The 6,419-nt window shown below is 36.5% G+C and overlaps 1 long non-coding RNA gene and 1 pseudogene across 1 annotated transcript; one reads left to right on the plus strand and one right to left on the minus strand.

Annotated features, from left to right (window-relative positions):
• The first annotated feature begins 484 nt into the window (after nt 1–484).
• LOC143568454 (uncharacterized) lies at nt 485–2,553 on the plus strand (annotated as a pseudogene).
• A 607-nt stretch (nt 2,554–3,160) lies between these two features.
• On the minus strand, nt 3,161–5,491 carry LOC143568447 (uncharacterized). Its single transcript, XR_013141578.1, has 4 exons — nt 5,416–5,491; nt 4,981–5,082; nt 4,272–4,459; nt 3,161–3,375 (listed from the first exon to the last, which is right to left on the minus strand). It is a non-coding gene; the product is annotated as an uncharacterized LOC143568447 (long non-coding RNA).
• Between the last annotated feature and the right edge of the window lie 928 nt (nt 5,492–6,419).

Consider the following 6,419-nt stretch of genomic DNA (forward strand, 5'->3'; position numbering starts at 1 on the left):
ACCATAATCTATCTTTTCTTTAAAGACGAATATTAACAAGCCTATACGTGTCACTAAAGAAACAAAGCCGTATATCAACAAACTCATCTATATTACTTTTAAATACTATTAACACACATTATTTCTATAAAATATTCATTTCATTTCAAATAATTGATAACAATCAATCGGTGCATAGCACATAATCCATTGATCCCTAGCTCAAATACGAGGTAAGTCACCCAATAACTTTAATTTAAAAATGAAAAATTTTTAGATTCAAGTCTCACACGTAATAAAAATTAAGGGTTTCAGGTTAGGTCAGTGATTTATTTCTGAAAAATGATCTCTAACGTTTTGAAAATAAAGATGAGCAGGTGAGCCGGTTACCCCGCCAATAATCCAATTTAGCCGTTATTAAAAAATAATAATAATAATAATAACTCGGTGCATAAAATAATAATAATAATAATAATAATAGAAAACCGCGTTGACACCGTTTGTTATGGTCCCACTCATAATTTCCATTTCCATCTTTCCAAAACCCTCTTTTTCATCATCAACATCTTCTTCTTCTTCTTCTTCATAATCTTCATCCATCCGTTAAACCATTAAATCAATTCCTCTGTAATGAACAACACCCACCTCATCTCACGAATCAAATAATCCAATTCCATCGTTATTTGATCTCTAATCACATTAATCAATCCATCCTCATCGGAGCTAACCACACCTCCTCCAGATTCTGCTCCCGTTAATCATAATCATAATAATATTCATATTCAATTTCATCCCATTTTATCATTCAATTTTATATTTTTTTTCGATTTATCCGGGTTTTATCACAATACCCATCTCCTCAAAAACCCTAATTCCATCCAATTTTATTCAATTTCATATTTTTTTCCCATTTTTTAATGGAACTGGTCACCGGAAAACTGGGTTTCTTCCGAAACGTCGTCGTTCGGTTCCTACTATTCTCCCTTTTAATAATAGCCGTCCGATTCGCTTACGTCATCACCATCCGCGGCGAATCTTGCCGCTCCGGCGACGACTTCTGTTTCTTCTCCGGCGACTCTTCAACCAATCAAAACCTCGTTACCGCCGCCGGCGGCCACACGGGTTCCGTTTCCGTTTCCTCCGCCGTCAAACTCAACCCCACCGCCGCCGTAGCCTCGCCGGAGTTTCAAAAACGCGTGATGTTTTACATCACCGTGTTTCAAGATCTCATCGTTGATGGGTTTCTGTCAACCAATTCCAAATCACTCGCCGTCGGTACGCCGGCCGGTGAAGACGTCTACGCGTTAAAAGAAATCAGAGTTCAAGATTCCGCCGGAATATTCCAAAAACCGGCAAAACCCAGTTTTCCGTTCAAAGAGAACACCTTTGATTTCATATTTTCCGGTGCGTTGGACAAATCGACCAAACCGGCGTCGTTTGTGTCCGAAATATGCCGAACGATAAAACCCGAAGGGTTCGTTGTCATTCACACTTCTTCTTTAGATACTTATTGCTTCAATTCTTTCATTCGTTTATTCAATTGTTGCGATTTTGTAAAATCCCGTAAATTCGACGGGTTTGCCCCTGATATGTCACCCGTCCACGAAATCGTGTTAAGGAAACGATTCGATATGAAAATAAAGGAAAAAAGTTCGATGGAAGAGTGTTCGGTCCCGGGGTATAAACAAGTGTTGTTAAAGAAAGCCGAGCCGTTGATTGAGACCGAACCGTTAAAACCATGGATCACATTGAAACGAAATATCGAAAATGTTAAGTATTTACCGTCGATGGCGGATATTAGTTTTAAGCGTCGGTATGTTTATATCGACGTTGGGGCACGTAGCTACGGGTCGAGCATTGTGAGTTGGTTTAAAAAACAATACCCGAAACAAAACAAGACATTTGATATACGCGATAGAAGCCGACACACACTTTCACGAGCAGTACAAGTCGAAAAAAGGGGTCACATTGTTGCCATACGCTGCGTGGGTGAAAAACGAGAGTTTGGTGTTCGAGATTAACAAAACCCCGGGTGATGAGAATGTGGAAACGGGTCGGGGGATGGGTCGGATCCAGCCCTTGAGGCCCGGTGGTGGGATTGTGGGGTCCACTGAAGTGATACAAGGGTTTGACTTTGCTGACTGGTTGGTGAACACGGTAACCGAGGAAGATTTTGTTGTGATGAAGATGGATGTTGAAGGGACTGAGTTTGATTTGATTCCTCGGTTAATTGAGACGGGTGCGATTTGTTTGATCGATGAAGTGTTTCTCGAATGCCATTATAATCGGTGGCAAAAGTGTTGCCCCGGTGTGAGGAGTCCGAAATATGAGAAGAGTTACGGGGAGTGTTTGGATTTGTTTACCGTCGTTGAGACAACGCGGTGTTCTTGTTCATCAATGGTGGTGATTTGGTAACTGGTACACAAACACAAAAATGTTGTAGTTTTAATCTAGTTTTTATATGGTTTTTCAACAAGTTAAAAGTTTTATTTGGGAATGGAAGGTAATTTGTTTCCACATTGTATTAATTGGTTAGAAAATTATATACATGGATAAATTGGTTCATTAGTTACATATTGATTACTTATGTTTTATAGTATAAATAAACTTACATATTGATTACTTATGTTTTATAGTCATGTACTAAAAACCTAATAATTGATAACTAGGGGGTTATCAGTTTACAAATTTGGGTAGCCAATATTGCCTCTCTTTTTTAGTCATAATCTAGAATGTGATTTTTGTTTTTTTCCCTTGGAGTGGGGTCCCACATTGGCAGTATGGGGAATTTTATATATCTTATCATTTGATAATTTGGAAATATGTCCCACATTGCATGTGGTATGTATGCAAAGGGGTTGTGTGTATATTGGCACAGGGATGGTTGTAAGTATGGCCATGTGATGTGTCATGTGTGTTAATTGACTTTGTGACAACTCTGTATTTATTGCACCCATGCATTTTGTAGTTGGGACATGGTTGTGTTTTTGGAATTGTTTTTGTGGAAAATATTATTTGACAAACTATCTTATAAAAGTATTCATTTGTAAACATTTTTTTTAAAAGAAAAAACACATTTGAAGAAGGAAGTTGATACTGGGTGGTGTTAACCATGACTTTTGCATCAAATCATTTTTTTTTTGTTGCAAATTTAACAATGGCATACATGAGCACAAATCCAAACTAATACCAACAATCATAAACACCAAAATTTAATGTGGAGATCCACCAGTACAAGACATTATATCTATATATTTTCTTGTCTTAATATTCCAAGCTAAAACCACCTGCCATGTGCATCTTCAAAAACGAGCAAACCGCCGAGAAAAAGCATCTTCGGCCACAAGCATTTGTGTCAAGACTTTCCCAGCCTTCTCCTTCCTTGTAGCACTCAACCTGTGACATTGCTATGAGTTACACCGGCATAATCTATACTGGCCATTTGACCAATGGATTTATGACAATTGCTATGAGTTACGCAGGCCTAAATTTCACTTTCTTTGTCAAAAGACAATCCTATAAATTTCCACTCGATTTTGTTTCACACAGGATGCTACATTTCCCCATTTCGCTCATGGGGTCATAATCATCCATGATTATGCGAGTGAGATTGCCTTTTGACAACAAAAGAGGGGTTTTTTTAAACCATCAAAACCGACTGAAGTGCCCAAACCAAAGAAAGTCAAGCCAGTCTGAAATACGTACGGTCAGGTTCATGGTTTGTCGGTTTATGGTTTGAGACTTGTAACCGGCCCATTAAAAATTTACTTTTTTTTCATTTTAGGAATATAAATTTAAGTAAACAACCTTTTTATTCACGAACAATCCTTATTTTCAAATTTTAATACAAAATTTATGCTTTGGAAAAAAATAAATTGCTTGTCTAAAACCACCAAACTGCCAAAAACCGAACCATCAAACCATGAAAACTGGCCGGTTCGATTTGTCTTTTACCAAAACCGTACTTCGCGGGTTAGCCCGCAACTTTCGTCAAAACTGACCGAACCCAACAGTGAACATCCTTAAACAAAAGTGAAACTGTGAAAGTTTAAGAATGTCATTAGTTAATTGTCAGTATAGATTATTAACAGCTAACATGTCATAGTTTGGATTTTAAGATTACTAAATCCAATTTACCTAAGATTATTTGATATATTGATGTTTACCAATTTAAAAAAAATTAATACAGATTACTATCAACTATGCACCAAAAGAAATTTTAAACAAAAAATAGAAAACATAGTGTGATTAAATTCATATATATTGCAGCTCAACCCAACACTAGAACTTACAGTGTGATTAATTTCACCACCGGATTTTAGCCCGCCTATTACGTAAATGGATTCTTTAACGACCGCTGCTGGCTGCAAATCCCCGGGAGCACTTCATGGGCTCTCCAATCATCCACGACCCACGTCTAGGATCGTATATTTCTACACTTGGAACCATTTCCTTTCCATTAAAACCACCTATAACATACCTGTAAATAAAAATATATCAACAAGTTGTAGTGTTGTACACAAACCCGTATAGCAAATTGAGGTGGTAAATTTGGCCCGTTTACTTCAGAACGGGTTAGTTTGTATTATATTTTTATCAGCAACCAGCAAAAATATAGCTAACAAGGAAACCGATCACGAGCTTACCATTTTTTCGTTACAAATGGGAAAATAAAAAAAAAAAATTAGTTTCGTGTTGGCCCTCTGGCCGTATAAAAAATAATGACCCGTTTTAACCAGAGCGTGCGCAAACTCACTGTTTAAACAAAAAAAAGGACCTGCTTAAGCAAAATAGTACCCATATAAAAAAAAAAAAACCGTTTTAAGCAGAATGTGGGCAACCCCCCTCTTTAAGTCAACCAAAAATGACCTGTTTTAGTAAAAAAAAAAGACTTGTACGAAAATAGCCCATTGGTAAGTGTGAGCAACCCCTCATTATTTTAACCAAAATTCACCAATTTAACCACCTCAAAACAAAACAAAATAGATATGAGTCTCTTACAATTTTTCATTAAGAATAACCAAGCAAGGGCAACCCCTCACTGTATTCATGCTCTCAATTCTTGTCCACGAATGTTCTCGTGGATCAAATCTTTCAGCAGACCTAACATAATAATAATAATACTTTGTAAATCCGTAGGATTTAGGTAAAAGAAGAATTCAACTTGAGAGTACATGATGGACGATAAAGGTGGCAACTTTGACCCGTTTACTAACAAATGATCAATTGGGTCAAATAGGTAAAATAAAAATAAATAGCTAACATGTAAATAGGTCAAACGAGTTGAACTTCACCCGATGTGCCATTTCAAATCCATTAAGAATAATTACATGAAAATGTAATTACAGGAAAGAGAAATTACCCTTTTTTACAAAAGATTTGTAAAAAAGTTGGACAAAAATACTTGAAAAAAAATAAAAGAGCGAATAAACTTACTTCAAATAGTTTTTTCCATCATAACCCGCCAACAGCATAAATCGCCCCGTTAAGTTCCACTGCAGCCAGAGAAAAAACGCTGGAAGAAAGTCCACCATTTTAGTCAACATATTGCAGTAAATTAAAAAATAACACTACATTTCTTAAATTTCATGTACATAAAATATTATATATATATTTATTTACTTTTTCAAGCATCGATCGTGATGGAACCCCAAGCTCCAATATCAAGATCTAACATCTCAACCGCCGAATAAAATTCGGAATCTTTTCCACCGCCAATCGCATAAATCTTGTCATCCAACGTAACGCCAGCTAGACTTCCCTTTTTTGCATTTAGAGCGGGCCTACTAGTCCACGCGTTCACAACCGGATTGTATGATTCAACTTTAAACGAATAACAAATTAAAACAAACGTTAGTATTATACATGCACACTACACACATACTACTAAAAGAGTTAATTACTCGGGTGGTCCCTATGATATATCCATATACTGCAAGTTTAGTCTTTAAGTTAGAAAAATTCACGTATAGTCCCCAGCTATTTTGAAAATGTAACACCGATGGCCGTTTGCCAATTAAGTGTATGGAAATGACTAAAATACCCTCATTGCTAAAATAGAAAACAAAACATAAAAAAAGGCATGCACATATATGTAGAACTATTCAAAAAGTGTAACACGGATGGTCCCCTGCAATGGATGGACGTCAGTTTTTCCGGTTATGTGCATGTCAGCATGTGTAATGACTAAAATACCCAAACTGCTAAAATAAAAACAAAACAGAAGCACACACACACAAATAAAAAAAATAAAAAAACACAAATATATATAGTTGTGAGTGTGTGAAATGACCAAAATAACCTTACTGCAAAAATAAAAACACATATATAATTACCTGTGTCAAACCATTCACCACCAGTGCTACCACCAAACACGTAAAGTTCACCGTTTAATACCGAAACAGGGGTGTAACATTGAGCAACATTCATCGGTTTAAGTG

The sequence above is a fragment of the Bidens hawaiensis genome, unplaced genomic scaffold (genome assembly GCF_021521415.1).
Source record: "Bidens hawaiensis isolate Kalapana, Puna unplaced genomic scaffold, B.hawaiensis_p1.1 tig00023992_1, whole genome shotgun sequence".
NCBI classification, from domain to species: domain Eukaryota; kingdom Viridiplantae; phylum Streptophyta; class Magnoliopsida; order Asterales; family Asteraceae; genus Bidens; species Bidens hawaiensis.